Below are 24925 nucleotides of genomic sequence, written 5' to 3'. Positions count from 1 at the left end.
TCAGCTTGGCCACTCTGGCTGACCTTTGATTCTCTATATGTTATCCTGCTGTTAATGAGGAGAAAGTCGATTTCATCCCATCCCCAGAGCTATGTCTTTTTCCCTGAGCGAGCTGCAATCTCTGCACTGTGTTGGCTAAAAATCATGGATAACAGCCAACTATTTGGATCACTGCAAAGTCAGGGGACTCTTTAGGCCAAAGCAGGAGACTGAGAGGTTTATAATTTAACATCATATGAATGCAATGATACAATGTGGCAGTGGAGTTTGATTTGCTATGATTAAGGGAGAATATTGAGAACAATAAAATGTTTCTTCTTTCTTCTGACCCTTGAATTGACTTGACTCTGGGGCGATCGTGGCTCAAGAGTTGGCAGTTCGTCTTGTAATCCGAAGGTTGCTGGTTCGAACAGTCTCGGTTGTTGTGTCCTTGGGCAAGACACTTCACCTACCGCCTACTGGTGTTGGCCAGAGGGGCCGATGGTGCAATATGGCAGCCTCGCCTCTGTCAGCCTGCCCCAGGTCAGCTGTGGCTACAACTGTAGCTTGCCTTCACCAGTGCATGAATGTGCGAGTGAATGAATAGTGGAATTGTAAAGTGCTTTGAGGGGTCCCGAAAAGCGCTATATAAATGCAATCCATTATTACTTGTGAAGTTTTTTTTGTAAAACTGCTGAATACGTTCAGTATCAACAAACAGAAGACCAATGGAAATCTTAAAGGAGTGTATTTTATAGAATGTGTCTTTTAAAGGGTTGAAAATCACACAGTTGGTTTTCGGTGACTGTGATGAGAATAGCAGTTCAGAGTCAATTTCCTTGATTGAATCAAACTTGGAATTTCATCTGTGGAGTGAGGCCAGGCTCATAGCAGAGGGACACTGGGGTTTAGACTGGGAAGTGACTGATAGCAAGGCATCCTAGGCAGTAATCTAAGCCCAGGGTATCTGTCAGATTCTTGGAACAGACAGAAAGCAGAGCTCTGGAGACCTCTGGAGAGAGAAAGACAGAGAAAAAAAAAAAAAAAAAGAAAGAAAAAAAAAGAAAATCACTGTTGTAAGCCAGACAGTTTCGGTCTATGAGATTTGGAGAAAAACACCAGAAAATAAACACGTAATGGTTGCTTAAAGAAAGTCAGTCTTATATTGTTTTTGATTAATATTACCCAGCATGCCACATACTTTCACTCTTGCCATAATAGATGGAAGGATTATTTTTTGAAATATATATCTAACATTTTCTGCTGGGGAAATATTCTTTAGTTTTTCTAAGTTCTTTATTTTATACTTAATTTAGGAGCTCCGAGGATCTCACCTGGACGACCAACTGCTCCAAGCTGGTCAAGAAGGCTCACCAGCGCTTCTTCTTCCTGAGGACTCTGAGGAAGAACCACCTGTCCTCAGACATCCTCTACCGCTGCACCACTGAGAGCATCCTGACCAACTGTATAACAGTCTGGTACGGGACCCAAATGCAGACACAAAGACACGTAGAACTATGTACTAGAGTGTTTATTTTGTAACAGAAACTGTTTGGACCCTAGTTAGAAAGGGCAATGGGAAAAAAGTAACTGGAACAGGGAAGGGTGGTCCTACAAAACTGGGTCACCGAATAGGTCACGGCGAGAGACAGAGGAATGAGAGGATTCTGTAACAGACAGAGAAGGAGTACGGGTAAGGAGCCAGTGACTGAGAAATGTTAGCTGGTGAGTTTATTTTCCTTACTTGCAGGTCTGGGTTTTGAAAGCTCTGAGGAGGGATGTCCATGAGAGTTTCCAAGGTGTCTGGGTGTAATGGCAGACCATAGGGCTGGCAGGCAAGTAGGCGAAACAGATGTCCAGGTGAGTCCAAACCATGAGAAACGACAACCTCTAAACACAAGGAAAACAAGGTTACACAGGGGAAAAACAGGTATAGGAGGTTTTACAAGTGCCGCCTAGTTATCACCGTGGATCACATACGGTAATGCACTGGCGAGGAGTAGCAAGTCGCACTGGTTTAAGAAGCCGTCCTGCTGATTGTTTGCTGACGAGGCACAGATGAGATGCGGGAAGCTCCACCCCAAAGGGGTGGACAGGAGACCAGCAGCCACAGGTGGAAAAACCCCAGACACTCCCACAGACCATGACAATATGAATAACTGGTTTGGGAAAATTCTGCAGTATTAGTAAAAATTAAACCTGCAATATAAATCTTGTGCTTACTCATTGTGGTCAAATGTCAGTCATGGGACTAGTACCGATGGAAACTTTCTGCATGTTTGTGAGAAGCCAGCATCTTTGACAAAATGACAGTATTTTATCCTCTGACAATGAGGACTGATTTTTTTGGTACTTCTCTTTGCTACATTTTTAAAAACCTGGCAAAACCATTATGCTGGCATGACTGGTAATCATGTTGTCTTACAATTCATACATGCTTGGTTAGCAAAAATCCTTAATCATGGAGTGAAAGCGTTTGTTACGGGTCCCAGATGTGAAGACCACAATAACAAAAAGAATACAAATCTGTAAAAATAAAGGTAGAGTCTCAGAGAAAGAATCACAGGAGCACTCGTATCTTTTCCCGAATTGTCTCTTATTTCAGAACAACAAATATAATTTACATCCAGTGCTTTCACTTGTCAGATATGCTCAATAACTGTAAAAGGTAAATAAAAGGCATTTGGCAAATATATGTATCTATGGTCATTATGTAACACACCCAAAGAAAGATTCTAGGTCTGACCAACCGTCTCAGTCGTGGGCAAAAAGATGACAGTCAATAAAATTCTAAAAGATAATTTATTGACAAAAAAATATCAAGAGATAAAAGATAAAACAGTCCAGTGTCCCATTTATGAATCGTATAAAAACACACAGTCCCAAGGCCAGAGCCAGCTATGCCACACGGCCAGTTGCACTCCACGTGTTGCCTTTAACAGGGTTAGAAGTTGTCCTTGGAGGCCCACCACCCTGCAAGCATATAGCCAGTGGTCACTCCAGCCTCTGCAACTCTGCTGCCTTTAGGCTGTGGCATATAATAGGCCCTGGCCTGCACAGAGAGACAAAATGACACCTTCAGTATAAAATTCATAGCGCAAAACCCATCCATCCCAAACATATCTGATTTCATCACATTACATACCTGCACAGCGAGACAAAATGACACAGCAGTGTTTGTAGTGTGGGCTATAAGTAGACCAGTGTATCAGTGCATTCCAGCCATTTGCTCACCAAAAATGTGACACACACACACACACACACAAAACCACTCCCAACCCAGTGCAACTTCACACAATATGGAGCTGAATTAACACAGGCACATTAGTCTACCATGTTACAATTACATTTCTCCAGTTTACACTGTTAATTACACTATTCCTTCACTCATTTACATCAGCAGTGCAGATACCATATAATGCCTTAAACGTCTTATTGCTCTTTCTCACATATAGGGCAAACTCAAAATAGCTTATCCACAAATCTGATATAAGTGCATAAATCTTACTAGATTAGACAAAACACACCTGAATGTATTACTTTGCAATGTAATAACATACATGTACATTCATTCTTAGCTTATTCTTAACATTTCCACATCACTTGAACCATAAAGAGTATATGAGATATTTTAAACTCGAATAATCTGATGTCAGTGCCTTTACAGTTAAATTGGAGCACCACACACACATATTTGATTGTTAAATGGAGTTTACCAAGTTCAAATACATCCCGCGGGCTGGCGAACTCTCGCGGTAACTCTCGCGAGACTTGGGGCTGCGCCGCTCGGCTTTACCATCGCTGCGGTGCCGCGCTTCCATAACTTTCAACTAAACCCCACTTAAGGTTACATCGGCGGTGTCAGCATAACTCTCAGTAAACACAGAAGTAGAACGAGGCACAAAACCCTCATACACTGTATTTTTAAGTCGATACTGACCTGTAAAAATAAAGGTAGAGTCTCAGAGAAAGAATCACAGGAGCACTGGTATCTTTTCCCGAATTGCGTCTGAGAGGACAGGAAGTAGGTCCGCTCTAGGCAACCGCGGGTGAATGACTACAGTGTCAACAGTTCCGCTTATTATTTCTCACTTTTACTCTCCTCAATTGTTATGGACTACACGTAATGAATGTAAAATAATAATTGTCTTAATTGCTGGCATATATTTTTCTTAAAAATAATAAAATTTACCAAAATGTGGTAGCACATTTGTGTTCACCACATGCTCCCCAACAGCAAAAGTGGCTCCTGACACTTAACTTGAATTATAAAAAAAACTTTAAACTAACAAAGTTTTTTTTACAGAAGTCCCTGTAATATTCCTCTTGCCCAGGTGTCCTTAGACTTCAGGCATCCTTCTTCCTGAGATTTCTGTTCGATTCAATAGCAAGGAACAACATATGAAACAGGTAAGTAAGGGCTAAGGGTAAGGGGAGAGGGGTGGGGGGCTGGGAGTAGAGAAGAGGGTAGTATAGGGAAGGATATGGCGAAGGCTGGACGTTGATGGTGTTCACCGCAGGATGAGCCTGATAGGCTGGTTGACCCAAGGACGGGTAGGTGAAGAATGTGGTGGGACGTCTCTGCCTGCTGGACTGCCTAAGATGAGATGGTGGCTCTGGATGGATGTCATCCCCTGGCTCCACCCTAGGTTCCGGCTCTGGGTCAGGAACCTCTACTGGATCAGGACTGGGCTCAGTGACGTCAACTTCTTCTTGAACCTGAGGCATCTCCTGATCGTCACTTAGCTGAGGTAGGTCTGGGTCTCTTAACACGATTAGATCCTCTTCCGGAACCATGGCACTTTTTTTTCTAGGTTGGACACGTGCCCTTAAGACTTGTCCTAGTTCACTTGGACCGGAGCTCCGTTGCGCTCCACTTGGAACTGGTGTGACTGGAGAATGCCCCCCTCGAGGGTATCTGGGTACACCAAGCCAGTACAATGGCTCACCCTCTTCCGAGTCAGTTGTGTCAGGGTTCAGCTCTGGTGTCATTGGTCTTCCGGTGGACTTCTTGTTTCTCTTGTGTGGTCTTGTAGCCTGACTTTGGATAATGTCCACTGGCAAGTCGTTTACTTGTAACAACAAGTTCCTGTGCAAGGTGCGAACAGGACGGCCTCCCGCCTCTGGACTCACTTTGTAGATGGGGTTGTCGCCCACTTGCTCCCTCACAATGTAGACCATTTGCTCCCAGTAGGGTCTCAGTTTGCCAGGGCCCCCCCCTTTCACTCAAGTTTCATACCAGGACTCGGTCTCCTGTCTGTAGCCTTACTCCTTTGCACCTTTTGTCATAGTTTGCTTTGCCTTCGGAACTTGACTGTTGACTGTTTGCATTTGCAATGCGGTATGCTTCTGTCATCTTCCCTTTCCATCTTTCTGCATACACATGTAGTGTCTCAGTGTTGTTTTCTGTCATGAGACCAAAGAGAAGGTCCACTGGAAGACGAGGGTGTCGACCATACAAGAGGTAGTATGGAGAGTAGCCAGTCGATTCATGCTTGGTACAGTTGTAAGCATGGATAACATGGGGTAGATGTTCCTTCCAATTTTGTTTCTCCTTTTCTCCCAGTGTACGCAGCATCTGTAACAGGGTGCGATTCAGTCTTTCAGTAGCGTTGCATTGGGGATGGTAGGGGGATGTCCTTGAGTGACCAACGCCTGCGAGTTCTCTTAGGGACTTGAATAACTGATTCTCGAACTCACGACCCTGGTCGCGGTGGAGCTTGGAGGGGTAGCCGAATTTGGGAATGTAGTCGTTGAAGAGGCGGTCTGCCGTGGTCTTTGCGGCCTTATTCTTGGTGGGATACGCTTGTGCGAACCTGGTAAAATGGTCCATAACAACCAGTATATATTCAAACCCACCTTTACAAGACTAAGTTCAGGAAGTCAATGCAAACAAGCTCAAGAGGGGAGCTGGATGTCATGCTACCCATGGGTGCTCTCTCGTGTGTCGTTGGCTTCTTCTGCTTGATGCACTGACACTTCCTTGTGACGTACTCTTCAATTTCTCTCTTCATGAAAGGCCAATAGAACCGCTCTCAAGCCAGGTTCAAGACTTTCTCCACGCCGACATGGCCCATGTTGTTGTGGAGGTGTGTAAGAGCGACCTGTCTTTAGAGAGTAGGTAGGACCAGCTGCTTGCGTCCTGTAGTCTTTCTATAGAGAAGGTCATTCTCCATGTGCAGCCGACTCCACTGTCTCAACAGTCTCTTTGTGTTAGTGTCAGCCTTGTCATCTTCTGTTGGTCTTATGTCCTTCTCTACCATGTCAATGACTTTTCCGATTGCTGGATCTGCTCTCTGCGATTGTACAAGTTGGTCATGACTGATTGACTGTAGGGGTTCTTTGACGGGTAGGTTTGGTGCGGTGAGGTTAAGGGCTGCAATCCATGCTACGTCTCCTTGCTCCGCTCTTCTGCTCCCTTCCCAAACTGTACATACGGCTTCCTCCGACAGTTCCTCTGAGCACTCTCCCATGAACGTCTTAATGTCAAGTGGGCAACGTGACAGCACATCTGCATCAATGTTTACTTTTCCTGGCCGGTATTTGATGTTGAAGTGGAAATCTGCCAATTGTCCGACCCAACGGTGTCCGACTGCGTTGAGCTTTGCTGTGCTGAGGACATATGTCAAGGGATTGTTATCTGTAAAAATGGTGAAATGTGGAGCATAGTAGAGGTAATCCTTAAACTTGTCACAAACTGCCCACTTGAGGGCGAGAAACTCTAGTTTTCCGCTGTGCAAGTGGTAGTTTTGTTCAGCGGGTGTGAGCGTGCGAGACCCGTACCCAATCACCCTCATCTTGTCTTGTTGGTTCTGATATAGGACGGCAACAAGGCCCCTCTGGGATGCGTCTGTGTGCAATATAAAAGGGTGGGTGAAGTCAGGGTACGCTAACACTGGTGGCTGAGTGAGCATGTCGATCAAGCACTCGAGGATCTCTTGGTGTTCTTTATTCCACTGTATCAGGGCTCGAGAAGGCTGCTGAGTGTGTTTTGCTCTGCCTCTAGTTGGCTTTGGTGACAGTGTGATGGACGGGACTTGGAGCAAGTCATACAATGGTTTGGCTATGCGGGAGAAGTCCTGCACATACTAGCACATAATAGCTTAGGAATCCCAAAAGCTGCCTGACTTCTCCAACGGTCTGTGGCTTTTTGTGTTTGAGTGCCTGTACTGCCTCAGTATCTTTGGGGTCCACCTTTACTCCATCTGCAGATACCAATCGACTGACATAGCGAACCTCTTTACGAAACAGCTCACACTTCTTGGGTTTTAGCTTTACACCATGCCGTTGTAGGGCTTGGAGGACTTTCTGTAGCACTTGAACATATTCGTCGAACGACTTGGAAAAACAAAGCACGTCGTCAAGGTAAGGGATACAGCACTCGTCTCGGAGGGTGTCAAGCATTTCTTCCATGCTCCGTTGGAAGGCTGCTGGGGCATTCGACAGTCCAAAGGGTATCCTCACCCATTCATAGAGGCCCCACGGGGTCGTGAATGCCGTCAGGTACCTTGAGCCTTCTGCAATGAAATCTTGATGATAAGCTTTACCCTGATCCAGGATCGAGAACCAGCTGTAACCACCGAGTGAGTCTGTGAGATCCTGGATCCGGGGAAGTGGGTGTCTATCTGGCACAGTCTTGTTGTTTAAGAGACGGTAATCGATGCACAAACGTAAAGACCCATCCTTCTTCTTTACGCAAATGACTGGAGCAGCATACGGTGACTGTGACTTCACTACCCATCCCTTGACAATCAGCTCTTGAATATACTCCTTCACTTCCCTGTAGAGGGGTTTAGGGATAGAAGCATAGGCCCTCTGGACTGGTGTATCATCTTTGAGCCTGATTTCCATTTGTAGTGATGGAAATCAGTGTCGAACTAAAGACTGAAATAAAAGTTCAAAGAGCTAACAACTCAAAGAGCTGAAGGAAGTTTTCACAGGACTCAGTCTTGTGAAAACTAAGTACACCTTTATTACCTCAAGGAAAGTAGCAGCTGGGTGCTGCTAATCAAATAACTAATTTGTCTTCTGCGACTGTGAGCACCCTTATAAAAACTGAAGTTTTGGCAGTTCACTGGTTTGGAGCATTCACAATGATCAATGATCTGACAGAAACAATTGTTGCTGCCCATTAATCTGCAAAGGGTCATTTGGCCATTTCACCCCAAGCCCAAGGTTAGACCCATAGTAATTGGTAATTACATAGTAATTACACTTGGTTACTCCTAGTAATTAAAAAAGGCCCAAGAGCTACATCTCAGAGTCTACAGGCTTCAGTTGTCATGTTAAATATAAAAGTTTATGACAGCCCAATTTGACGACGACTGAACAACTACGGGTTGTTTGGAATATGCCATAATGCACAGTTCCATGTTTGGTAAAAACAAACAGGGGGGCAATGATTTGGGCTTGCTTTGCTTGAATTGGGTCATGTAACAGGACAATCCCAAGCACAGCTGCAAATCTACAACAGAATAACTGAAATAGAATAAGAAGAGGAAACAACTTGCTAAACTGGTAAAGAGCGCAACTTTTTACTCTATCTGTGACATCTCTTTTATTGCATATAGTACAGTCTGTATTTTATTGATTTCTACATTTTTAGCATGTTTCTGTTGTTGTACCTTATCTTTTTTTTTCTATTTTCATTGTTTTCTAGGGCAGCTTGGTGTCACAGTCGTTAGCACTGTTGCCTCACAGCAAGAAGGTCCTGAGTTTGACTCCACCATCTGGCCGGTTCCTTTCTGTGGGGACCTTTCTAGTTTACATGTTCTCCCCCATGGGTTCTCACTGGGAATGTCAGCTTCCTCCAACAGTTCAAAGACATGCAGTTAGTGGGGACAGGTTAATTGGTGATTCTAAACTACCCATAGGTGTGAATGTGAGTGTGAACGGTTGTTTGTCTGTCTGTGTTAGCCCTGAGTCAGATTAGTGACCTGTCCAGGCTGTACCTCACCTCTCACCCTATGGTAGCTGGAATAGGCTCAAGCCCCCAAGTGACTCTGATAAAGACAGAGGATGGATGGATTGTTTTCTAATATATCTCTAATTCACTTTTCTTTTCTGACCCCTGTGCTGCTGTAACATGGATTTCCCCAGTGTGTAATTAATTAAGTCCATATCTATATCCATCTAGATGTGTTCTAAGTTACAAGGTAAGCTTTTCAAAAAGACTGAGAAGCCTTCCTTTTCCCGTGCATCATCTAATCTCTCCTGGCCTTCTGTTCCCCTGCACCTATTTCCCTCATTATGGAAAAAAAGAAAATAATGAAATCACTTCACACAGGGGCTGTGGCTCAGCAGCCAGAGCAGGTCATACACTAATTGAAATTTTGGTGGTTGAGTGTCCTTGAGAAGTGTCCTTGGGCATGATCCCGAACCTGAGAAGTGCTTCTAATCTTTCGGTTCTGATGCCCTTCTGATGTGTGTTTGATTTACAAAGTCTTGTCTCTACATGAAAGTTGACCACAAAAGGTTAAATAACATGTTTGTAATTTAACCTTTAAAAACTGCTGAAGCCTTGAATAGAAAAAAAAAACACTCTTCTAGTCACCTGGAAGTCTACAGGGCTCTGTTAATTAAACATCAATAAACAGTGACTTGGTTGTTTGCTTACTGCCACTGCTGATCACCATCTGGAGTGATATCTCTTGATTACATGTCGACAGCAGTTTTGTATGCATGCATGTACAGAGTCACAGATTGTACAGGGCTTCACTCCCATTTCATGCCTGAAGGCTCCTTCTAATTAGCCTTTCTATTTAATACAAAATTTTTCCTCTCTCTAGAAGACTTAATCAGCCCGCCTGGTCTGGTTATTTATACTTCCGCTGAGAGTACTAAATAGATTGCCCAGTGTTGCTGAAGCTGTAGGAGGGATATAGTTTTAGGTCCATTGAAGGGGAACTGAAGTTGTTTGGCAGCACATTCAAGGAATGATTCCCTGGCATTATAGATGATTCCTAATTATCAAGTCACTTAATTAAGTGATTAATTCAATACCCCGTCAGTGTTTTCTTCAGTTTCAGTTTCTTTCTGTCATCTTTTCATCCAGTTAAAGTGGATGTTTTGATGTTTTGACCCACCTTTACTTTCATCAATCCCTTGGGACAGCAAGAGGCTGTTAATTTCTGCAGTTCTGACATGAAAAGCTTATGCCTAGTTGCCTTCAAACAGCAATTCTAGTACCAGGCTACACTGCATCTAGCTCTTTAACCCCAACCAATTACAACCCTCAAATGCATTCATAGCTCTATATTTGCCATGAATATACTCGTGAGATTTTTATCAGTAAAATATTTAACTCATGTACTGTCAAAGAAAGACGCCAAAGCTTCTTCCATTGCATCATTCTCAATAACCAGTCTTGCACTGGTGAGACGTACTGGTTTCCGGTCTCTCAGGACACTAAGTGTATCCTGCATTTGCTACTGCTAGCTTGAATTATTTATGTGCGATGCCTATTTGGCCTCTGAGCAGGACCCAGACACTTTGCCTATGAAAACGAGAGCGCAACATTTAGGAGGACAATATAATACAAGCCAGCAGGGTAGGGGCCACTCTGGCATTTTATACAATTTAAAAAGTCATTTTTTATCTGTGAGATAAGAAGTCAGAGTGAGTATAAGAGCTCGAAGACAATCAGGGGGCTATATTTTGTAGTTGTATAGAAACACTGAAATATCTTTGATGAATTTTCATCTGTAAATAAAAGAAAAGAAAAAAAATACAAGCTTCTCTTAATAGAATAACTATTTCTTCCCTCACTGCATATTCCCATGACATGGCAGACATGTGGTCCGAAATATAAGAATCGCTGCAGGTGAGAGTACGCGGCCCTCTGACATTGGCTTCATAAAACCTTAATGGAGCGGCATCAATCAGATGTTGCCTGAAGATGCTGCTGGAGGACCTTGAGGGGAGGATCATATCTACCAAGGGACCAGAAAATCTTGTTTATTCCACATATCAGGATTCATAGCATGTGGAAGATGTCAGACATAATGCAACAAGCTGGGTGTCTGTGGTGCAGATTTCAAAACGCGGAAGGGGACGGGTCTAACAAGCAGACAGAAATAATACTGAACATAATCAATATATTTAGCTTCTATTAAAAACAATGGTGCATCAAAATCACAGTTGGCATATAGTAGGTACTAGAAAGAAGATTAAGAGCCATCCTTTAATTTGATTTTATACTCGATTTCGTACTAGTTTTTCAGGCAAACAACCAGAGCTGTGCTGTGTCATACCCTTGCAACATCACTCTCTCCTCGCTCGTCTCTCCTCGCGTGATATATCAAACATACCCTCCAGTTTGGTGGTCTATTTAAGCTGCAAAATTTCCCCTCTCTCCCTGTGACATTACAGTGCCCCTGCTGCATTGCATCGCAGCCTGCTGTTTCAGCCCCTCCACCACTACAGCATCCATCCGCTTCGCGTTGTTTACCGAAATATCTTTTCTCAAATGATTGGAGCAGTTTGAAAAATATTAACATGTTTTTCTGTTATTAAAATCAGGCTCCACCAGAGGGTCACATTGGAGAAATCAGCACTTTGAGACTGAGGCACAAACCAAAGCTACTGGACGTGCAATGAACTTGACATCTTGTTGGTTGTTGTTTCGAAGACAGAGAGCAGGTCTATGACCACACTCAGCTGCCATCTTTTATAAGACTTGCATTAAAACTGCAATAAGACGGTCAGTTTGCTATGCGTGGCGGGAGCCATACCATTAGTATTTCATGGTTTGTGGAGCTAACAGATAATACATAATTTTTGAAAACTTGGGAACTGGACCAAAGAGACATGTCACAGACGAGCTGCATTCATGGGTGCAGGCTGACTCAGAATGACTGCAATGTGCTCGCTGACTGTTTACAAATTAAAACAAAAGCTGTCTGTGCAATTACACAGGGGTGTACAATATTTTGTCATGTATTATAAGTTGTTTTTTATAATTATTTCATGTTGTGCGTATTGTATTAACAAGAAATTGCACTTTCCTGAGAGAACTCTTCTTGATAGAAGCAAAAGTGGTGTGTTCAACGACAGCAGCAGACTAATAGAATTTGACTACTGTCCTAAAATGATCCACATGTGTTCATCACAAGTCTTCTTCCTAGCGGTTTATATCCCACGACGCGGGGATTTTGCATGCTTTCCTCCACTTCTTACTATCAAGGGCGTCTTCTGGTGTAACATTCACAGCCTTCATATCATCCTTGATTCGGTCCATCCAGCGCTTTTTTGGTCTTCCTTGTGTTCATCACAAGTACTTTCTTTAACTGTCATGTGGCTATATAGTCCACTCGAATGTACACTGCGATATATATTCATCTGTGACTGTCATCTGTGACTGCTACCAGAACTACTGAGGAAGATTAAATACATTTGATTTTTTTTCCTACTGTGATGCCATTATAACTATGTTATTACCTCCAAACCTTGATTGCACTGAGATCACTTTTCTAGCTGGTTCTCATTCACACTGAATATTGCATATCCCACTGCAATGGCGCCGGTGCCCAGACCTGATTCCACACATTTCCACCAAATCAAGACTAGTGCTGGTTGAAGATAGGTGGAAGTAGAATTTCTGCAGCTAAGTTGGAACCACTGATGTTCATGGCAAAGATGGGCCACCAAAAAACAAAGACTGTTGATGATGTCACACACTGGAGAAATGAGGCTCTCTTCATACATATGAATGTTGGTAAAGACCCATTAGCGCCACGTTTGAATGCAGTGGGTAACTTTCATTTTTTTCAGGAAGGGTTAAAAAGTACAGAACTTAAACCAGAACATTGTCTTCTTCTGAACCCAAGCAAGAAGCGTTTTGTACCTAAACCAATCCAACAAGCAAAAGCAAAACTAAGTGAGTCCAACAAAATTAATCTGAGTTAAAATTAAACAAAACCAAAGCCCAAACAAGACACAAACCAATATTTGCTGACTGGAAAACTTGTACCTTTCATCACCGCCCTCTCTTCAACCTCCAAATGTGGACTTTGTCACTCTTTAAAAGATGACTGCCATTGAAAACAGCAGACACATTTTCAAGTACAACTTTTTGTATGTTTTCAAGTGTGTGTGTTTTTGTTTTAATGCAATTCTAAATGAACTGCTTCATATTGCTTCATTGCTTTCACCACGGGTTGGAACAAAGACTCTGGTGCGTTGAGATTTGCTCAGAGATGCGAGGTTTCGGTCGTTTGCACCTTGAGCGGGCGATGTGACAATTCACAGTGGTCTTGCACTATAGAGTTGCTCTTCCAGTGGATACAAAGAGTGGCACCTTAAAGGCTCTGCAGAGGGGCATAGCAAGGGTGCATTACACGCACATAAATGGTGTATTTTTTTCAGGCATTACCAAAATGTGTGACAGCATGTAGAGCACTGAAGCACACAGTAAAGTGCAACACTAAACTTTACACCCATGAACTGTTACAGGACTTCAAGCTTAAAGAAACATAAAGAAAAATTTGGTCTTACATGCACTAGCGTGTCTAAAAAAATGTACACACCCCATTTGCCCAGTGTTTTACTGTGACAAATTGTGGCTTTTGGAAATAAATGGAAAATATATGACTGCAACTCTTATTTCCCATTGAATTCCCAGTGTGTCCAAACAGATTGGAAGGGACATTTGCTGTGCAGGATCTGTATGTGTGACCTGAGCGTGACTCATGTGCAGCAATCAACACTGTGGTTGTCATGTTTGCGTGGATGCCATCTGTGTCTTTACACCTCCATTTCCAAAATAAAAAAATACTTATTTTGCACTCTGAAACCTTGTGTGAGCATATAAGTATGATGCTCCTGTTTTTTTCTGCGTAAATATTAGTCACAGGATGCTTAGGGGAATGGTGTAAAAGGTGGGGCTGTGTAAGACGTGACTGTTGATACACTCTTAATATGGGCAGGAAGTAAATGAGATTACATGTGCATATGAGCACCAGTGTAATTGGGGCTTGCAGGTGTAGTTCAAGATGTGTAAGGCATGAGAAAAGAGGTTGCATAGCCCTTTTCTGCAGCACTCTCACTCTACCCACCACCTCAGCTTCATTAGCAGCTGTCTGTCAGCTAGGCCCCATACACCGCTGGATGGTTGCCTGGCAACTGGGACCTTGATGGACCAATCAGGACTGGATGCAACAGGAGTTCTCTCCTTGACACATAAAAGAGAGAGACCGAGTTGTCCTCGAATTCAGTTGATTTTGCCTCAGTGTCATTCAAGGGCAGACCAGATGTGGGGCCCTACCGCGGAGTGAGTGAATCAGCTGATGTGACTTGTGTTAACTGGGCCCATTTGGGAGAATTTTCCAAAGCCAGCTAAGTCGCTAGCGTTCCCATAACCTATATGGGCAAATTTTGTCCTATAATGCAGAGAGTCAAAGCTGCAAATCCCAAAGCTGCACTTCTCACCAGATGAATGGGAGACACGCACACATGCAGCTTCCCTGTTCATCAGTGATGTGATACACAGAGGCAAAGCAAGGTGGTGGACAAAAGATTGCCGCAGTATTCATCTGTATCAAATTAAAAGCAAACGTCATTAAAATTTGATCCGTAATGCACCTGCAGATATGAGTATAATAACACCTTTAGAGAATCTGTCCCTGCACTTGGTGAATCCTTTCTAACAACAATCACCAACTGATGGCCCAGATACAGAAGTCATGCATCATCATTTCGAGGACCGATATCATGACACCTTCTTTTGTTTTTACGGCTTTGTAAGACTCTCAGTTCATTGAGTTCATTCAGTGTACTCTCCTCCCAGTCTGTACTGTCCCTTTCTGTAATGCTGTGCCTGAGCGCTGGCAGTGGATCTTTTCCAAGGGTGCTGCAAGATATATTACAATTACATATAGAGCAGACTCATGGATCTTGATTTTGTAAAGGTCTACCTGCGCTGATGTTGCTAAGAGACTGCAAGGTTTTCCGTGCACCTGCATTTATGAAAAGCTTGTGGTACACTGCTTCAGCTTCTTTCATTTTGCACAGCAGAGTAATTTAGGAAGAAAAATCATAACCATAGTTGTAAAATTTTACAGTTATAATACAAGCGATGCACTCTTGGCAAGCACTTACGAGGAAACATGACAATTTAAGGTTGCTGACAACAATGCAATGCAAAAAACTAATATTCTCTCACTCTGAAAGTGCATCAGAGGTGCCGAATATGGCTCGCACGTAGGGGTTAAAATGGATTTGGCAGGTGTAGCAGTTCAGTATGGAGAAAAGAGTTACTTTTAAATAAGTCACATACTAATTTGTATTTTTATAGACTTGTTTTCTTTGTGTTGTGCTGCTGCTGCTCTGAAAATCACTGCTCTTTGTGGATTTAGACAACTAAGTTATTCTAGATATAAGCTGGTGTTAAATGAACTTAAATTTTAATTGATGCCCGACGACAAACACCACAGCCTGTGCTACACCAGTCCAACACAGTGTATTACTGTAAACCTCACCAACTAAAAACGAATACCTTAAACTAACCAGTTTAACTTAAACTAAACTGTATCAAACTGCCCAGTTTTTCATGTAACCTTTGAATACCTCAAAATTATACTTCAGTTTGTTTTCCATCCACACTATGAAGGCATCACTGGAATGAGATGGGGAAAGAAAGAATGCAGTGAAGGTGTAAACGGGCCGTTGGATATGTTGTTATTACTAACCACAGATTTCATCATCAACTGGGTAAAACACCAGACTGTAGTACATGAAAAATTAGCTCGGATTAGTGTTCGGTGTTATGTATCAGTCGCATAGGTCAGGCTCACATTCCACTGAATGTCTCTACAAGAACTTTTAATGTGCTTTGCAAAGGGCACACTGGTTAAAAGTTGTTGGTTATGGAGAGTGGCTGCGCAAACCTTTAATTTAACATGTTTAATTCATCACCTTCCTTCTTAATGTCCAAGCTATTACCAATGGCCTATGATACTACACTAAAGTGAGGGGTAATGCCAAATCACACCAACACATCAGTATTTGTATCAGCTGCTTTGATTCATAGCGGATGTGTTTCTTTAAACTGGCAGTAGACTTATTGAATGGGAGGCCGCAAAGTAAAGGTCAGCCACAATTCCAGCAGATAAGCTGATCTCAATGTCGTCCACATCAACCGATGGTCACAAACATGGCACATGATATGATTTATGCATACTTATATTAAAACTGGTTTTATTAATGTTACTAAAAGTGAATGTTTGCATTTGGTTCAATAGTTACCACTATTTTAGTCTTAGCAGGTGCAACTATATGATAAACTGCTACATTTTATCATGGGTAATATCTTGTGATGGTAAGAGCTGAGGATTATACTACTGCATGCAATGTCTTTTAGAAGATAAGGGATTTTACTTTGCCTAGAGCATGAGTGAATGAGCTCTGATTTATGTTCATGTGTGTACATGCTTGAGCATCTGCATGCATTGTACAGGTTAAATATTACACGTGTTTATTCCCATCTTTTAGATTCACATAATCCATAGTAATCAAAAGAGTAGTTTATTTTTGTATATTTCGAATGAGTTCCTTTATTTTAATGTCTCTAGTTTTTACTACTATTTTTCCATTTAATTTCATTTTAAGAGCATTCAAAGCTACGGTGAAGATTTATTTTCTTTTCATACAACTACTGCCAGCATGTTTCAGAGTGTGTCCTTTGGTGTGTTTGAGATGCAAACAGCGACTATGCAGGATCAATTCGATGTATCAACATCAAAACCCCAGAAGGATTTAAAATAAGAGTTTGAACAGAAATATGGTGGCATATAAAACTGTAATTGCTCCTGGTGAACACTACATACCGCCAAGGGCTGCTGTCATCTGAAAGCGCCACTGATATGTGCCGCAGTTCAAGACACAGCTGTCTCTCCTAACAGTGAGAGCGATCCTTCTATCCCCCTCTTCCTGCCACCGTGCTACAAAAAGTCAATTGGATTTCAAATTGTGAGGGAGCACACTCGATTAATACTTAATGGCTACTCTGGCTGCACCTGTCTTTCTTTCAGTGAGGAATGATGAGAATGGCATGCATGATCTCAAAAATGTAATGCTGGCCTTTGACAAATAGCTATGGATTGGTCTCAGATTAATTTTCAGACGCTATCATTTACATGTTAGAGAAGAATCTCATAAAAGACAGATTAAATAAAGTAGTGGTCCAAAGGTAAAATATGCTGAGGTAAAGAAATGCTATCAGCATGGACATGTTTTATATAGTTTTTTGCTGTCAGGTGCAAACAAAGGAAAAGTTCACCAATGTCATATGGCACTCAGACACACCATTTTTAGCTGTGGTCAATATGATCCTGTTTCAGGTTGTCTGTCTGTCCATCTTATTGTTATAAAGCCCATTATAGGATTTCCTGGAGAGAATTTCTCCAACTAGAGCAGGAGTAGCAGGATGAATTCTGACGTAAACAAGACAATACTCTCTGCTCAGATTCAAAATTGGCACAGCATATTGTTTAACAGTTTCTTTAGGGATATTCTTTAAAGGCCAAGTTGGTCACCTGACCTTGAAGGCTTAACCCAATAGAGCATGCTTTTCAGTTACTGAAGATAAACTGAATGGAGAAAAAGACCCATGAACAAGGAGCAACTGAAAGCAGCTGTTAATAGAGCATCTCAAGGGAGGAAACGCAGCAGGAGGCAAAGAGGCAAAATCACAAAATTGATGTCATTTGCCAAATAATTTTAACATTTTGTAATCAAAGAGTAAATTCACTTTGATTTTTTTGTCCTTTCAAATCTTGTTATTGCAGTAAAACTTTGGATGATTGGTGGGATTTTTTCAGATCTGCTTTTAAAGGGAGGAAACAAATCAAACTAATGAGAACTCAATGAAATAATATGAAAAACAAAAAAAATACAAAGAATACTGGGAACGCTAAATAGATAATCTAACTAAGTTAGATATAAGTTTGTGGTAAACAACTGGTGGCATATATACGAAGATTAATTGTGTGTGACACAGGGTGGGAAGCAGAACAAAGGGTAGAAGTAGAATTAAAAGAAGTGTATGACAGAGAGAGATTTGAATATAAACCTAGAAGTAACTAAACTAAAAACCAAACCTATAATAATCTGGAACAAATAGAATCCGGGATGAACAAATTATTTCTGTGCAAAAACACATAGAAATATAGTATATGAGGCAAACAGAGTTTGTACCACTCACGATCTGTAGCTTAGAAACATATTGGGGTTTACAAGAGATATGTAATTGGATGTCATCTGCATAGAAGTGATAAAAATGCCCTTAAAGTTGATCAAAATGTGCTGGAAAGGGAGCAGAAACAAGAAGTGCCCCAATACACCACAGGAAAGAGAAGAGGAGGAAGACCTGTAGAAACAGCCACAGAACAAGGTATGATTCCAACCAGTCCAAAGAAAACCAAGTTACACCCACCCAGTATCTCAGCCCATCGAGCAAAATGTGACGAGCAACAGTAATGGTAAATGATAAATGGACTGGTTCTTATATAGCGCTTTTGTACTCTTCTGAGCATTCAAAGCGCTTAAAGTATCATCCATGTGGTCCAACAGCAGCAAAACAGAATGTTCTCCTGCACCACTTGACATCAAAATGCCAGTGGACACTGGGGCGATCGTGGCTCAAGAGGTGGGTGTTCGTCTTGTAACCGGAAGGTTGCCGGTTCGAGCCCCAGCTCGGACAGTCTCGGTCATCGTGTCCTTGGGCAAGACACTTCGCCTACTGGTGATGCCGATGGCGCAATATGGCAGCCTCGCTTCTGTCAGTCTGCCCCAGGGCAGCTGTGGCTACAACTGTAGCTTGCCTTCACCAGTGTATGAATGTGAGAGTGAATGAATAGTGGTATTGTAAAGCCCTTTGAGGGGTCCTGAAAAGCGCTATATAAATGCAATCCATTATTATTAAGAAGAGCTGTTATAGTAGAATGAGCTCTACGAAAGCCATGTTCAAGTGTCAGATGCATCTCCAAGATCTTGTTCCAGGTCCAGCTGGATTTTTTCCTATTTTTTGAGGACAAGACTTTCAGATTCTGTTCATCTGCTGTTATTACACCCATCCATTGTCCTCCACTTCCCTTAGTTTCCTATTTTTTCTTTGAAGACATACCTCACACCATTTCAAGATATGCCAACATCTCAGTATATCAATGTATAGTTTTTGGCTAATGGCACAATGTCAGACTGTGTTATCTTTGGCAATTTTAAACATAGTATTTTTGTAACGTACTCCTAGTGCCTAAGGATAAAATTTTAAAGTGGTTCTTTGTTTAATTGCCTTGAGAAACAACACTAGTTCATTATTTGAGTTGTGTGTCTTTTTTATGCTTGAATGAGCTATAGGTCAGTGTGAAGCGGTATTGTTGAGAGAAGAACTTTGAAAGACCTTCAGAAAGCCTGGAGAACTACTGCTCAAGAACACTTTGAAAAATTACAAGAAAGTCTGGCTCCTTGGAAGCAAAATACAAAGAAATGAGGAGTGGCTTGAGACTTTTCCACAGTGCTGAAGATCACACACCAATGAAAAATGAGAGGCTATTTTTGCTGGTCGTGGCCCAAGGACACCTTGACATGTAGTCTGCAAAATGTGCTGCTTGAGTTATGACCATGTTTTTAGTCATAGCTCAAGAATTCACATGGTGAATGACGAATTTGAAATGAAAAAAAAAAAAGACTTTGGGTGTTAATGTTAGAGGGAGAGGCACAAATCAAGTATTCTGTTAATAAGTGGTAGGAACATACTAGTAACTGTTTAGATGAAGAAATAACAATAACAATAATAGTGTGTTAAAATGACATGGTTTGCAGAGTCAACAATATGAAAAGACTTGGATAATACAGTTTCAATAGCACAAGCAACACTTTCATCTCACACACAGCTGTAAGAACCTGTCAATCAAGCAATGCACCAGTGAGTATCATTCAGTTCAACAATAACATCCAAAATCGCAGCGATTCATCATTGTTATTAAAATAAACATATTTGTTGTTTCATTGCTGCAATTTTGTTTTACCTTTTGAATTAATAAGCAAAGTTCTAGACTTAAAACATAATGTTTAAATATAGGAATCTACCTTTTTACTTTTTGGCCCTAAACCATATCTGGGCTACTTTGATTTAGCCTTGCTAAAGCTAGCTAACTAGCATTAATGACAGGTGGGTGCTCACTTTCAAATGTATTAAAAGACACTGCAGGCAGTCAGCTGTTCACTTTTTCTGGTAACCATACTTAGCTTTAAGATTATTTTGCTAGCATAACTTTGAATCCGATTAAATATTAAAGGAAAATGTATTGCAAACCAAGCAACTAGGCAGTGCTAGCATCAGCTAATAATGCTGCAGCTTTATTTTGTCATCTAACATTAAAATAAAAAAAAGGTTACATTGGACAAAGACGAACTTGCCGCATGAAAATGGTTCATCTGCATCGATATTTATATGTATCGTGTGATTAAAACTTGCTAGGTGTTGGTTGTACTTTACTGTGGCTATATTAGTATACAGGTACTCACACACCTCACTCACATATTCAAGGGAGATCTACTTCCCACAGCATCCGATGAACTACATCACACCTACACAGGTTTGCCACGATGAGCATTTGTTTCCTCTATATTTGCATTTCATTGTATGCTTTCTTCACAGCTTGCATCAAGAAATATTAGCAAACATTTCTCAGTACATTTGGAATGTTTAAAAAAAATGGGGGCTGGGGGGAGTAATGGAGACATCTTAGTTTTCTCCACTGTAAATTACACCTTAATGGCAAACAAAGACTAAGAGAAAAAAACCCTGCAATGGTGCTGTTTCCAGACCAGCTCGGTGATTGTGTTTGTTTCTCTCTCGCTCATTTTGAGCTTTTTTATCCTGCTTTCTGAGTCATCCTGTCGGTTCTTTGACATAATATTTTAGTTAACGAACATCACTTATGTTAGTAGGAACATACTTTATAAAGTAGACTATTCTTGCATGCAAAAGAAATGGGACTATTTATCTTGCATGGAAATTACTGTGATTTGCTTATCCCGACAAACCCTTTATCCTTACATAAACCTGCATTCTGCTTTAAAAAGAAGCCCACTCAGCCTGGATGTTCTTTATTCAAATGGTTTGGCGTCCAAGTTAAAGACATTTCCTCTTTTTGTCATTGGCATGAGTGTTTGGGATTAAAATAATAGCCACTCATAAAAGTTGTAAATGTGAGCATGACCATAATTTTTGCTGTCCCCCATCTGCACCTACAATGAATGTTAATAAGATGAATCACATAACCTGTAAAGGAATGGGAGCATATGTTAGTGGTGGTATAATTGTTATGGTAGGAATTGTTACGCAGCATAGAGCACAGGTTAAGTCTTATTGCTGCATGAATCATTGTCAGCTGTTGGTGTGTGAGGGAGAAGGAGCTCCGTACGCAGGCATGTTTATACAGTCATGTATAAATCTAGCACCGTGTGGTTTTTATAGTGATATGGTATAATAAAAAGTTTAAGGTGGGATTTCACCCCTTTTCTGTGGCATGGATTTAATGCCAGCTTGTACTCTAAGTCGGTCTAGTCTTCAAGAGTCTTCAAGGGTGTTGTGCTTGGCCCATATTATAAAATTAAATTCAGGATTTTTTAACACTTAGTCGTTCATATGCTCTGTAATTTTGTGGCATCGCAGTACATAAAAACAGTGCCCTTTATATGCATGACCACTATACTGGAAAAACAGATAATTAGGAATAAACTGAGTCACACAGAAATAGAGATTGGCTTGCAACCTCCTGCCAGCCTCTGGTCACTTATAGGAACCACTCAAAACCACTTGCCAGCTGGTTGGTGAGTGGTTTGCATGAGGTTGCAGGCTCTCACAAAGATGATGCACTAAAAACCTCTTGTGATTGCATTTTTTGCAAGAATGCTGCTGTGTTTGCAGAAAAGTCTGTTTTTTATGCAGTATTTCACAGGCGATCATGGCAACAGGATTGTGCACCTATTTACAACCAACTTTCCATAGCAACCAGTGGTTGCCAGGGGATCACTGACTGGTCTCCAAGACTGTGTGACTGGGGTCTAAAGGGCCCAAGGGGCTCATCTTCTGCTATTTATCATTATGTCCGAACAAGCATATTTTTGAGTAGCTGTTTAACCAATTTTTGTTCATTATGAAATAATTAGATATTCAAAGCATGCTCAGACAAACCAAATGTAGGCATAAAAAGATCTGGAATCAACAGTTAACGTGGGTAACCGTTGAATCCAGTCGGTCAGCTTTCAACCTGACAGACAGAGGAGGCCTGAGCTAAAGTGCAATGATATCGCCTTATCATGAGGCAGACATAAAGATTTACAGGATTCCAGATACCTGTAATCCCGCTCCGTTCTGTCTCTGTAATGCAGCTCACACCGCGGTCGACTGAACTAATCTCTGATATCAGAGTATCAAGCAGCAAGAGGTCGGTAAACTGGTTCATTTATAGAGACAGACAGAAAGTCACAAAGAGCCCTGGCAGCTCTGGATTTGTACAGACTGCAACTGAAATATGCTGACAGATAAATCATAAGATGCGATTTTAGGCCCTGAAGGGAGGCAGACTGGAGGCTGAGATGATGGATATGTGGACATGGACATGTTAACAGAAGGGGATAATGTCAGGCTTCAGAGTACACATTTGCTTTGATCCACTGAAACAACCTGGAGAGGCAGGGCGTTCCGCAAAACAATACACCAACATCTCTCCCTCGGGTTTATGAGAGCACTTTCTCAGCTGTCACATCGTATTGCTAGCTGTTTGACTTAACATTTACTTGGTAATTTTAACCACAACGCAAAGTCCCTCCATCATCCTCAGCAAATATTTGCATCAGCATTTCTCTAGCTAAAGGAGTGAGTGTGTGTGTCTTTTTAATTGGCTGTGAGGACCTCAGCAGCTTAACCTCTGAGATCATTGAGATTTTGATGTGAGATTTGCATGCAAAATCTCCGCGTGTGGAAAGAGGTCCATTTGCATGACGAAAGGGGGGAGGGGATGACTTGCTTAATGACATTCAAACATTGAGCGTGTCAAGCTATGAGGAGGAGGATCAGACTGAAGCAGCGTCATAGGTCTCTTTTCTTTTTATAGGTGCCTTTTTATAGCTTCTTCTTGATTCCCTTATCACTTTGATCATTGCTTCTTAACTGGTGCCTATTTTAGCTTCATTTCCACAGATTGTGCAGTCAAAAGAACCGCCTTACAAATCCTAGTGTTAAGCTTTGATGGTGCAAGAGTCTCTGAGTCAAACCAGTCAATATATGGGAATTCTTAGCTTCAGGGCATTCGGATATGAAAATGTTTTCATTTTCATCACCTGGCTGCATTATAGTCATTCATATGCAGAGGCCTATACTGACTTCTCAGGGGAAATTAATATGATATGACTGAGTGATTCAACACTGTAGAACACGCACATGGCAGGTCAATATAGTGGGTGGTATGCTATACGAACACTCAGCTGCATTATAAACAGGGACTGAATGATATTGTTGTCATTCTAATCATCATGGGGAACGATCAGTATTTACTATCTCGCCAAAAACCATCTGAGACTCTCACAATAAGGTTAATCGAACTCAAAGCTGAGTGATGAAAAATAAAGACTGTTCTGTTTCTGGCCATGGATTCAAAGCACACACACCACTGTGATGACAACAAGGGGACTGTGAAGCTGCAGTGTTATAAGTTGGATTTTGGTGTGCCAGATATGATTATATTTGGATATATGACCAAATATTATCATTATTTGGATTAAAAAAAAAGGTGTCTGAAGTTATTAGAAAATGCTAGCAATGCTTTTCTTTGCTCCAGAAAGCCCCAACAAGACAAACATGAATAGCAAACCTATTGATCTTTGAAGTTCACCCCTCAGTTCACAGAGTCCACTAACACACAGCTGTCTGTCACAGTGACTATGACCCGAACTTTGTAAATGTAAATAAATTTTAATTCTTAGTAAGATTTTAGGTAATCTTTAAAAAAAAAACCTCCATTAATCAGAATTGTTATAAATTGGGAAATAAGCGACTTTACAGCAACTTTATAGTTTGACTTCTTTTTTGGAACCAGCCTCTAGTGGCCACTCAAAGAATTGCACTTTTTTGGCACTTGTTAGCTGGCTTCATTTTACAGCCCTGATGGTTACTGCTGAGTTTTGTCATCATGGTGTACTTTTTTTCACTTGAGAAAAGAGCCAGCACTCCACCCCACCACTTAGCTCTGTGTCTGTTTTGCTAATTTGTCAGACAACAGGAAAAGAACAGGAGGGGGAAGCAAGTTGGGGCTACAACAGAGAAAAGAAGCATCTGACAGCATTCTCCCAGGTGGGATTTAGTGCCAGCTAAAGACCAAAACGAGACAGCAAACACCAAGCTAGTGCACAACGTATGTTAATTAAATATCCAAGCCAGTGACTGGCAGCCGAGAGATAAATCTTCCAGAATGGACCTTTTCCCAGAATCCAGGGACTGTAATTCCTGTGAACAGAAACATTGGTGCTTTTCAAGAGACATGATTATAGATCTAATGTAATAATCCAGGGAAACAACTGTTTTGCAACACTTTGGGGAGGGGGTGTGGGGGTGTTAGTATACCTTTTTTAAGAGGCCTGCAGCACAGTACAGCACATACAAGAAGCATACAGAATTCAGCACCATGGACAGTGGCATTAATCTTTGGGCAGTCTACAGGCAGCAATTTGTCACGGGCCCACACTGCTGCTGTGAGAGAAAGTTAGAGCCTTAGTGAAAAAGCAGTAGGAAAGAGAGTTCTCAGACAGTGTTCAGTTAAAATATTTGACATTTAAAAAATTTAAATCCCATTGCCATTTTTACAGAATTATCTGATTGTTATTATGAAAAGCATCTGAGGTTTATTTAACTTTCTAAAACAGTTTAAAAAATACCATAAAGTAC

General features: G+C 41.5%; 1 protein-coding gene and 1 long non-coding RNA gene across 7 annotated transcripts in view; one reads left to right on the top strand and one right to left on the bottom strand.

Moving 5' to 3' along the window:
* Positions 1-735: 735 nt before the first annotated feature.
* LOC309692916 lies at positions 736-4393 on the bottom strand. Of its 2 annotated transcripts, XR_014272519.1 has the most exons (5): positions 3920-4393; positions 1960-3031; positions 1724-1869; positions 1314-1646; positions 736-991 (listed from the first exon to the last, which is right to left on the bottom strand). It is a non-coding gene; the product is annotated as an uncharacterized lncRNA (long non-coding RNA). The 2 variants fall into 2 exon arrangements; XR_014272518.1 differs by having other exon boundaries at positions 1724-3031.
* Positions 1643-24925, top strand: part of ppfia2 (PTPRF interacting protein alpha 2) — a 213790-nt gene continuing 190507 nt past the window's right edge. For all 5 annotated transcript variants that reach the window (XM_082511789.1, XM_082511790.1, XM_082511788.1 and 2 more), the window contains exon 1: positions 1643-1704. The gene's annotated coding sequence lies outside the window, so the exon portion shown is untranslated. The remainder of the gene's footprint in view (positions 1705-24925) is intronic.

This window comes from Aulonocara stuartgranti (genome assembly GCF_965226115.1).
Source record: "Aulonocara stuartgranti genome assembly, chromosome: 17".
Taxonomy (NCBI): domain Eukaryota; kingdom Metazoa; phylum Chordata; class Actinopteri; order Cichliformes; family Cichlidae; genus Aulonocara; species Aulonocara stuartgranti.
This window is presented reverse-complemented; position numbering and strand designations above follow the sequence as displayed.